The sequence below is a fragment of the Polypterus senegalus genome, chromosome 4, assembly GCF_016835505.1.
Source record: "Polypterus senegalus isolate Bchr_013 chromosome 4, ASM1683550v1, whole genome shotgun sequence".
Classification (NCBI taxonomy): Eukaryota; Metazoa; Chordata; class Cladistia; order Polypteriformes; family Polypteridae; genus Polypterus; species Polypterus senegalus.
Genome location: NC_053157.1, coordinates 119160108 through 119172270, shown reverse-complemented (window position 1 = coordinate 119172270; position 12163 = coordinate 119160108). Strand labels below are relative to the sequence as shown.

At 37.5% G+C, this 12163-nt stretch overlaps 1 pseudogene; it reads left to right on the top strand.

Annotated features, from left to right (window-relative positions):
- The first annotated feature begins 2079 nt into the window (after positions 1-2079).
- Positions 2080-3260, top strand: LOC120528743 (annotated as a pseudogene).
- The last annotated feature ends 8903 nt before the right edge of the window (positions 3261-12163 follow it).

Sequence of the window (12163 nt, the reverse complement as noted above, 5' to 3'; positions counted from 1 at the left end):
CATTATTACCCTTACAAGTGTAGGCCTTTCATTTAGAGACGTTGCAAAAAAAAAATAAAAATCAGTGTCAGTGAGTATGGTGTCCGAATTGTCCAAAGACAATTGAAAACTGGAAGAAACTCTGATAGGAAGAGATCCGGCAGACTCAAAGTCACAACCCAATCAGAAGACAAATTTCTAAAGGTCACCAGCTTGCATGATAGGTGCCTCACAGCACAACAACTTTAAGCACAGCTTAACAGTGGTCGAATAAAGCAAGTCTCAGTTTCTGCTGTGAAGAGGAGACTTTGTGCTGCAGGTTTGACAGGGCGATTGGCAGTAAGAAAGCCATTCCTTAAAGGAAAAATAGGGCCTTAAAATACCAACTGTGGACTACTGCAGACTGGAAGAAAGATATATGGACAGACAAATCAAAATTTGAAATCTTCAGTTCAACACGCAGGGTGTTTGTATGCCATCGAGTTGGTGAAAGAATGGTTCCTCAGTGTGTGACACCAATTGTCAAACATGGAGGAGGAAGTGTGATGGTGTGGGGTTCTTTTGCTGGAAGCAGAGTTGGTGACTTGCACAGAGTGATTGGAATTCTGAATTAAATGGTGTCACAAAAGCCACAAAGAGCCATAGCAAGGTTTGGGGCAACCACCCGTATATTTGGTTTCCTGGCTACAAATTGTAGTTTAAATGATAGCACTGCTGTGCACAAAACCGAGTCCAAAACAGAATTGAGGGAATAGGGAAAAGGTGGAGGCTTTTAAAGGGGAAGACAGAAAGTGAGACCAAAGGGGTCAGGCTCATGAAGGTCTTCAGCCATAGGTTCGAGCCCGGACGTGACATCACAGGGGCCGGAGCTGGCAAGGTCTTCTTCCATAGACTCGGTCCCAGAAGTGACATCAAGAGGACCAGGTGGAACCTCACGGGAATGGTCTGCAGGAAAGGGAGAAAAAGAGTAAGTGCACTCTGACACATCCTGGAATGACTCGGAACTGTCCTTACTCAAGCCGTTTAGCTGCCTACCATGTGCACGTGTGTGACAATGGGTTACCACAATTTGGCTGTTCTATCAGGAAAATGTGGCTGCTTTGATGAATCTAAAATTTGAATAAAGCTTTATACACTTAATGATTTCATTACTTATTTTTTTTTCCATTTGTCATGCTTATTTGTTCTTTGAAACATTAAGACATTAAACTGTGTGCATTTCCATAAAAACTGAAAAAACTGATGTGTTCTTTTGACCAATAGTATATATATGACGTACCAAATGTTAGGAAGAAAGACATTTCTTCAGGGTGTGTGAGATTTAAACTAGTTATTTGGACAGAGAAAGAGAGAATAAAAACAGAAAGCGAAAATTATTTTAACCCTACTATTACCCTAGGGTCGGTACCGACCCATTTTCAAGTTTTAAATGCATAAAAGTACCACATACATTTTGTTTACTGCATCAAGGCTTTTTCCATTTTCTGAAACTTCCATTTAAAAAAAAAAAAAAAAAAAAAAGGTAAATTATTTCTCTAATCAGAAATTCACTGCCTGTGGTCTTACCGGGTCGGCCACGACCCAGGGTACAATAAGAGATCATAAAACAATAAATACTGGCCAAACTTAAGTTACAGTATAAACACACTCTCAGCTCACTCTGCCCCCCACACAACTCTGTCAGGTAGCAGGCCTCTCCCATCCCCCGAGCTGTAGTCAGGGGCTTATCTCTTCACACCTCCCCCGAGTAAAAAAACAGAGACAGCCCAGACAAAACAGACCCAGACCAGTTCAGTTTGGTGATTGTGACTGAGAGAAAGCATCTAATTTGCAGAGGTAAAAATGGCCAGATTCACAGCACTCCAAGCTCTGGATCATATCCTAGCTGAAGGACAAGTTACAGAGTGGCACAGCGACACTGATGTGGTGGACTCAGAGGAGGAAGACATTGTGGAGTGTCAGTCAGAAGACACAGACACAGAGTCTGAGGAGGAGATCACCTCTGAAGCAGTTTCCCCACCAGCTGAAGTACTACAGTCCAAGAATGGCAGCATCTCCTGGAGGTTAGTACCACCTGACGAGACTCGCAGGACAACTGGCAGGGCAGCTGCTGAAAATATCATCAGAATGACTCCTGGGGTCACAAGGTTTGCCATAACAAGGATAAGTGACATCAAAACAGTTTTGAACAGTTCATGCCATCATCGCTGAAAAAAATAATACTTGACATGACAAACCTAGAAGGACAAAAAGTCTACGGAGACACATGGATTGACTTTGATGAAGAATTCCTGGATGCTTATATTGGAATTCTTCTTCTTGCTGGAGTATACCGATCCAGCAATGAGGCCACAGCCAGTCTCTGGGACACAGCAACAGGCAGAAATATTTTTCGGCCCGCGATGTCACTGAAGAGCTTCCACATGATCTCGAGAGTCCTCAGGTTTGACAACCGAGACATGAGAGCAAGACGTGACAAGCTTGCTCCCATAAGGGATGTCTGGGAGAGATGGGTGCAGCGCCTGCCTTTGATGTTCAATCCAGGGCCAGAGGTTACCGTAGATGAGCGTCTTGTGCCTTTCCGGGGAAGATGCCCTTTCCGGCAATACATGCCCAATAAGCCAGCCAAATACGGGATAAAAATCTGGGCAGCCTGTGATGCAAGAACAAGCTATGCTTGGAACATGCAAATTTACACAGAAAAACCTGAAAGTGGCACCCTGAGAGGAACCAGGGAAGACGTGTAGTCCTCGACTTGACAACTGGACTGCGCGGACACAATATTACATGTGACAATTTTTTACAAGTTTTGATCTTGGACAGGAACTTCTGAGGCGAAAGCTCACCATGGTGGGCACTATCAAAAAAAATAAACCTGAGCTGCCCGCTAAAATTGTGAATTTGAAGAACAGGGCACCACTGTCTTCAAAATTTGCCTTTACAGACACAACCACTATTGTGTCATATTGTCCAAAAACCGAGTGTGATACTCATGTCCACACTCCACAAGGACACTGCTGTGTCATCAGCAAAGAGAAAAAGCCCATCATTATTTTGGATTACAATAAAACAAAGGAGGGGTGGACAACCTGGACAAGCTGACTGCCACCTATACATGCCAGCGCATGACCAGGAGATGGCCAGTGGTATTGTTCTACAATATGCTGGATGTGTCAGCCTACAACGGATTTGTGTTGTGGACCCAAATCCACCAAGGGTGGAATGCAGGGAAGAATCAAAGGCGAAGAATGTTTCTCCAAGAACTAGGGATTCTCTTATAAAGGGACACATTGAAAAAGGAACGGGTCCCCGAGCCCCAGCCGCTGCAGCTGTGGTCAGAGAGCTGCAGACCACGGCAAGCACTCCGTCCACGTCAGCAGGAAGACGAAGAGCTTCAGCACCAGCATCCTTCCCTTTAGCCAGCCCTGCCACAGCCACAGACCCAGAGAGGCTGCCGGATTCCAAAAGAAAGCGCTGTCAGGTCTGCCCAAGCAGCAAGGACAGAAAAACCAATTCCATGTGTGCCAAATGCAAGAAATATATTTGCAAAGAGCACACTAAAATGTCACTTACTGTCCTACTTGCACATAGTGTAAACATACAGTAGCAATCCTGCTCCTGGAGAGCTACCACCCTACCACCGTACTACTAATTCTATTGGTTTGATTGTTTGTTTGATCTACATTTTGTAATTTATTTTGTATTTTATTTTGTCTTACTTGTTTGGCTTTGTCTTTGTGATTGAATTAAAGTTCAACTTTTGGAAAAAAAATACTTTTTTTGCCTTCTTCTTGAAGTAAATATATATGGGTCAAAACCGACCCTAACACCACAGATGTTACTAATATTAATAGTATTGATATTGATACTAATATTATTAAAATAAAAAATTGTAATTTTTTTTTTTTTTACAGTTGTGTTCTAATACCCCTCAGTAATAGTCAGGTAACATATAAACCTTTGATTTATTTGTATAATTCTCCTGAGGTTTATTTTACCAATTTTTTTGGACTGGGCCGTTTTATTGACATCATACGTCTCATCTTCAGAGGGCCACACCAAAAATTTTAAAACCAAATTTTAAAATCTTTTCATGGATAAGGAAGCCTAACAAGGTAACCAAGAGGTAAGGAAACAAACTGGATGATAAAAAAATGTTTGAGGGTTGAGGGAGGCTGATTTAGGACACGGGTCGGCACCGACCCGACCGGCCACGCCCAAGATAACAGATGGGTGGAAATGCTAGGATAATAGTAGGGTTAAAAGATAATTATTCAACCAAATTGTTTTAACAATATCAGGTATTTTCAGCAGTGATTACAAGAATAAAATAAAAATACACAAACTTACATTAAAAATAAAAACAAAATCAGCAGGTTTAGTTCTTCACCAGTTTGCAGACTCTGGGCACTTTTGTCAGACTACCAATAACCTTTCCCTGTAGTTCAACAGATATACTGTGTGTATCACTTCATTTTCAAACAAAATTTTATAAAGTAGAAGTGATTTGTCAGCAACAGCATTCTGTTCAGATATGTATAGACTTGTGAATCTCTCCAGCAGTGCAATAAAAAATGTTTTATTTTTTTCTTAATTTGCCCAAGTACAAAATAACAGACAAGTTTTTGTCTACAAAATGCAAACACCCAAGAAAGAAAATGAAACATCTTCCAGTCATGATTCCCCTGTCTATAAGGTAAAGGGTTTGCTAATTACTACATTCAAGCTTTTAAATTATGCCTTGCTATACAAGAAGTAGAAAAAGCCAGCAGCTCACATGTGCATCAGGAAATATGACTTCAGTATGTGTTGCTGTATCAGTAGCTTCACATGTCTGTCTGTTACATCTAAGATGTTCTCATTTCTGTCACTTTTGAACAGTCTGAAGTTCTTTAACAGATCATCTGTACATGACGCTTTTTCTGTTGCTATCTGACACAGCGCTCCATTGGATTTGTAATATATGAAAATCAGCACAATTTATTCCTCATTTTGTGGCTAACTGTGTATTTCAAACAGATCAGGACACACCATTAAATACATTTTTTCGTTTAACAGTGACATACTGCCTGTGTGATTTATTTATTTAGACAGTAATTTGAGACCGATTTGAAAGCTTTCTAGAATGAATATTTGAATCTGTGAAGTCGCATGCAGGTGAATGACCATATAAAGGAAGGGAAGAATGCAAAATGATTAAGTGTATAATGTTGAAATAAAGCGATTATTTTATAGTGTTTCACGTTACAAGGGCTGGATGGTTCTTGCCATAAAACTACAGGAAAACTTTATAAGGAATGACAAATAAAAATGGTTCATAATGGTGTGTCAGCAACATTGAACTCCTCCCAAACATCCAGCTATATATGTCACCAACATCCAGCTCTTCCCCATTGTGCAGGCTAGGCTGCAGCAAGAACAGTCTGTGTAAACTTGTGGATGGCGGTGTGTGTGCAACTAGCTGTGGACATAATGGTAAAGGAGTAAAAAGGCTTGTGGCAAGACACAGAACAAATATTATTTCATATATTTTGTTTAATTCTAGGGTTGCTGCAGTACAGGTTAGCCTATACATAAGACCATTCATGATGATAACTGAAAATATTTTTGTGTTTATAACAATTACTTATGAACACTGATATCACTTCAGTTTTATTTATTTTTCTATTTATTCATTTTGTCTGGGATCTTCTAACTCACTTAAGTGAGAAAGCCCCCTTATATGATATACCATTTAATTAGTTTTCATGTCTAGTTATGTAAGACATCAAGCTTTTTGGTTTACCCCCTATTTTTGGCCATTCAGACCTAAAAAATCCTAATTTTAGGCTATTTTAGTACCATATTCTGTTCAGGAAAGGGTAAACCAGTGTTTTCAGCAAAAAATATTAGAAGGACTTGAATTTGCACATGTTATATTAAATAATCCCAGGGATTTATGCTCTAATAGAATATGAGGTGTCAAATTCTTTTCACAAAAGAAAATGGGGATCAGTGATATAGGCAAGTGGAGTGTCATTTCATGTTATTTCAAGGTTGCTGATCATGAATATGATCTTTTTGTTTTTTATATATTTGATTTATTACCGGTGGTCCTAGTCCTCTAAGAGTGACTGCCAGAAGGGTAAAAATGACAATTTTTAAACATAAGCACAAGGGGTATCCTTTTAGATTATTTCATGGTCACTGATTACTAAAATTTTATTTTTGATTTGACCCTTTACTAGAGATCTAGCCCTATATGGAGCCTTCAGCAGAGGGTGAAAAATGACTACTTTTTATAACATTTATGAATATGTAGGCTTTAACCATTTAAATTTAAGCAAGCATTTTAATATTTTAAATATTTGATGCAAATTTCTTGTTTATTTTGTGCTTCTTAATTAAGTAAAGCATTACATTTCAAATGAACACCCTAAATTAGGGCAGCTTACTCCAGTTCAGACTTTTTGTAATTTGTTTCCTTTTCTGCTACTATAATAATTTTGTTTGGTTTTAGTTTTCCATCTAGGTTCTGTTCATTATTTTATTTTAGTTTACAAACATGTTTTTTATTAATAGTTGTCTTTGTTTTAGTTTCTATTTTTGATAATAACCTTGGACAGAACATAAAAAGCATGCATGGGAAACACAAACAAAAACCCTCTCTAAGATACCATGAAGTTTAACAGAATACAAAAGCACATTGCCATGACAGAATTTATGGATCAATATGGCGGTACTGCATCTTTTTTATAATTTTTTGAGCCCTCACTTTAAGAACTGGAGACTACTATCTCAATTTAACAAACTTTATGATATGCTTTTGAAAAAAGCAGTACAGTTACTGCCAGGAATAGATAATTTACAAGGGAAAGGAAAACACCTAACTGATTTATACAAGATATCATTTGGAGGACAGATGTTCCAGAGTGTGGTCTTATGGAACCACTGTAGCTGCAGATTTTTGAGTCGACTGGTTTTAATTAAAATGTCCAAATTCTGCCTTTAGTTATTTTTAATTAGTTGAGCAGCCTTAAAGTATTAAATTAGAAACATGCTCATGACTGTTTTTTTTTAAATTATTATAAATTTCTTTTTTTTACAGGGTAGATAGGATGCCATCAGAGAGTGCAATCATGTTGTCATGGTCAGGAACTAATATACACATATCTTAGGGATGGAAAAGCAAAGTAGAAAGTCCCAGGAAGAAGATGCAGACTTTACTCAACGTCAGACCTGTCACGGCATGGTGCTGTCCAAGCCCATAACCTCACCATTTTTCAGTGTTTTGGTGCGCCTTCTTTTCATTTTTCAGCCATTCCTCTGTGCCTTGTTTTCTTCTTCTATTTAATCAAGAGAGGGGTGGAATATCTACTTAAACAGTGTCAGATATGCACATCTGGATCACTTTATCCACTTCAGATATTGTATGTGATACCACTCCAGGACGAGATGACACACTGCCACCAACAGCCTTGTCTCTTCTCTCTGCAAGAGATGCCCAATGAAGGCAACTGACCCCGCCCTCATTGCTCCGAGATTTCCCTTCCTTCCAGTATGAACCCTATAAAGGCAGCTGTTCCCTGTAGAAGTATCTCAGTCTAGACCCTAGCATCCTACAGTATGGTGCTCCACGGACCGGCTCTTAGCATAGAGTAATCAGAGGCTAAAGTTCTTTTGCTGTTTCATCCCGTGCTTGTGACATTGAGTGCCTGTTTATTTTTCTGCTAATGCTATTTTTGGAACATAGCCACCGGTTGGTGATATAAGGTCTTATTGCAGCCACAGCTCCTCTCTGTGTCAGTTTTGCCTTTTTTGTTCACTATCTCTCTAAGAGGAGGTTTCCCTTTCTCATTCTTTAACTCCAGGCTATAATTTTGGTTTTTCACTTCTCTCATTAAACATTTCATGAACCTATGGTTCTTATCGTTCCTTCCCTTTTTCATACATGGGTTTTACATTGGTGAACATTCTGTTAAACTGAATTTTGAGTGTGTCTAATTTGATATTGCATATTATTCTTAAATTCTGAGTTTTATTTTGTTGTGATTTGTTCCTCTTAATTTTTGTTTTACTGTAAATGACTCATTGTTAATACTATTTTCTGTATAGTTTAATCTTTTGTACAGTTTAATCTTTTACTTTGTAAAATAAATAATTAATCACCCTGTAAATGTATTTATTAGCCAGTAATTTTTGGTAGTGTGTAGACTTGGGAAGGGCTGTTACGTTTTGGCTCTTTCTTCTAGCATTAAAATACAACAAAATCCTGCTCTTTGGAGTGGCGAGGAAGCAGAGATAACCACTGTGCAACATTCAAGTTTAATTTTGTTCTTAATTGTCTGACTTATAAAATTGTTCTGTTCTTAATTATTTCAGTTATCAAACATCTATGATACATACACTAAACTAACTTTTAAGTTATTGAAATTAGTAAGTAAATTGAAAACTGATGTAAAGGATATAGTGAGAGCATTAAGCAATGCAATAAAGTTCTCTATACAGCCTTCTCCGAGTATAATTACAAATTAATAAATGAAAACGGAAACATTCACTTATCCATGTTTAATTAACTTAACCCTTACAATGTGTTTGGGTTCATTTTGACCTGTTTCTTTGTTTAAGATCAGTAAAAGCACACTGAACTTAATCTGTTCATAATGAATTTTTGTGATTCAAATCACTGAACAGTAAAAAAATGTTAAATATTCCATAATTTGTAGAGCTTCTTTTTTTTAATTTTGATGTGACTTTTTGGCCCACCATTGACTTAATGGATTTACAACTGCAATTGCAGTAGTTTGTACACAACCCATTAAAAATTAGCCATGGGACGCTGCACAGACAGGGATCAGTCTTGTATACTCATGGTATTTTCATTGTGGTCAGCTAATATACCCCTCAAATGAAAATACCATTTTTATATTTTTTAACACTAGAATTACCAAAGCCTACGAAAAAACTCGTAATCCTGGCTCACCTTAAATCCATTCACACTTCTCCGTCAGCATCTTTTGTGTTGTAAATGTATCGATAAGCACAAGCAAAAAGCCTGCTACCCCATCCCCCCACCAATGCAGGAAGGACAAAAAACTTTCTCAGCTCAAGTGTTGTTTATCTGGGAGTGAGGTACCTGGAGCTGTATACGGTAAATAATATATCGTTATTTGGAACACATGCATTTCATGTGTGTTCCATGTCTATATGTAAGTGTAGGATGACAGGAAATGCAAGAAATGTTGAACACATACCTAAAAGACAAACTTTTTCATGTTTTTGTACTAATGACAATATTTTGACATGACGTGTATAATGTGTGAAGCCTGAAGTCCAAATTTCAAATGAACACTTTCGCAAAAGGTATAAGTATAACAAAACAAGTGTGCTTTTATTCAAGACTATAACAAAAGAAAAAGAAATCGGGTTAGTGTACTTTGTTGTCACGACTCCTTTGGTAATACAATGTTAAGAACTGCTGACTCATAAACAACAGGTTGCAGGTACGATCCTTGACCCATCCCAAAAGAAACGTTTTGAGTAGTGAGCTGATCCTATTATTACTTTTTTACAATAAAAACATAAATTTAATTTGAGTCTGTAACAGTAGGTGTAAATGTATGGTACTTGTAAAGGTTAGCATTTTTTATTTATTATTCATTTTTATTCTCTCAGTCGCGTTCACACTCCCCCTGATCTGACACTGCCCTTTTCAAATAAAGACGTGCTACAACAAAGGTGAACTCAGATGAGGATGACCATTCTACATTGGAGAAAGAGAACAGAGGCCCTCCCCGCAAGAAACGTCCACTCACATATAAGAACAATGGAACTGCACCAGGCATAAAGGAGAAAGATGGCACTGTTTGGATGCAGCAACAGGTTGGCCATCATCCTGCCAGTCAGTCTGCCCCACACCTGTCCTTCAACAAAACAGCACGGCTTACAGAGCTTGCCAAGGTATCGTGCAAAGTCCAGTTTGTGATTATGTTTTGAGAAGTCTTTATATAAAAACATTTATATATTACTTATATAAAAGCCAGAATCAATGTTATTTACCTTGATTTATTTACTTATCGGGGGGAGTGTGAATGCAACTGAGAGAATGAAGCTGAATAGTAATAATAATAAAAAAAAAAAAAACGCTAACCTTTACAAGTACCATACATTTACACCGGCTGTTACAGACTCAGATTAAATGTATGTTTTATTGTACTGTATAATAGTAACAATAAGAGCAGCTCACTACTCAAAATGTTTCTTTGGGGACGTGGCAAGGATCAAACCTGTGACCTCTTGATTATGAGTCAGCAGTTTTTACCGCTGTACTACCAAAGCAGTTGTGACAATGAAGTACATTAACTCAATTTATTTTTCTTCGGTTATAGTCTTGAATAAAAGGGCACTTGTTCCGTTATACTTGTACCGTTTTTGAAACTGCTTATTTGATATTTGGACTTAAGTCTTTACACATTATACACTTCATGTCAAAATTTTGTCATTAGTACTAAAACATGAAAAAAGTTTGTCTTTTAGGTATGTGTTCAACATTTCTTGCATTTCCTATATTCCTACACTTACATAGATCTTTGTAGACATGGAAAACACATGAAATCCATGTGTTCCAAATAACAATATATTATTTACCCTATACAGCTCCAGGTACCTCACTCCCAGATAAACAAGGCTTGAGCTGGAAGAGTTTTTTGCCCTTTTCTGAAGCAGTGGGGAGATGGGATAGCAGGCTTGCTGCTGCTTGTGTTGACTGACACATTTACAACACAAAAGACACTGATGGAGAGGTGCAAATGGATTTACGGTGGGCCGGGATTACAAGTTTTTTTGTAGGCTTTGGTAATTCTAGTGTTAAATTCATGCAGGGTGTAAAAGTTCTGCACATGCCACATGTGATGTCATGCCAGCCTCTCAAAGCATCATGGGGCACTATGGGAAAAATTTCCAGGAAAATATTCTGCAAACAAGGTCATTTGCAAATATAGAATACTCACTGTGAAAGACATTTTGGCAAATTTCACCATTCAGCACTATTTATCATATGTGTGCACTGTAACATTGCAACATTGTATTACCCTGCAATAGTTCCAAAGATATGAAACACATTAACAAGTTGAGATGTGGGTATTTCACCTCTTTCAATACATCCTTGTGTAGTTTTCCATCCATCCATCCATTATCCAACCCGCTATACCCTAACAACAGGGTCACGGGGGTCTGCTGGAGCCAATCCCAGCCAACACAGGACACAAGGCAGGAAACAAACCCTGGGCAGGGCGCCAGCCCACCACACCTTGTGTAGTTTTAAATAAGTCATTATTTCTTCCTACAAAACTGTATACTTTTAAGCAACGAGGAGAAATTTTTGCATATCACAATCAGTATCTGTAATTCTTTGTCAACAAGAAATGTTAAAGATCAAGCAATTGTCCCTTCACAAATTATGACAGAATCTTTAGTCCTCCTCCTTATACTTTTTTGCTTTTCTGTGTCAACTTTAGTTTTGAAGCTGTGTGTGTGTGCCTCCCTAAAGTCCTTCAATGCCATAATTAAATTTTAATAGAAGGATCAAGTTTTAAATCTCCATTTCTTGAACAATGCTACAAGGTAATTGATATTTAATTTTGTTGTTTTTTCAGCCCTTGTTAATTCCAATCATGTAGTTGTAATTATCAGTGGATTAGATGGACAGTTGTGACTTGCTGCTTTACCAATGTTGTCTTGTAGAACTACTAAAATTGATGACATATAAATATTACAGAATATTCTTGCATAATTATACGCAAAATATGAAGAAATGAATAAGGCCCTCAAAAGCCAACAAACAAATAAATATCTTCTAAAATGTCATGTTTACAATGTTGATTTTAGTGAATTACATTATTTTTATTTTGACAAATATAACACATATAATTTTCTAAAAAAAGAAACATACTTCTTAACTCATAATATTCTTTGGTATTTGGATTTCTTAATAACAGGAAAAAAATCTAGAAACTTAATTCCCTTGTTACACAGTTTTTATTTCATAGCAGTTTTTTTTTTTAAACTAAGAGTAACATATCATTCTGCAACCTACTACAATCAGATTCAGATTTACAGGGGATAGACTCTGTCCTGTACAGTTTTTTGTTATTTTTAGTTAAACAACTTTAATAGTATGGTTGGTGCAGTAGTTGGACATGGTACC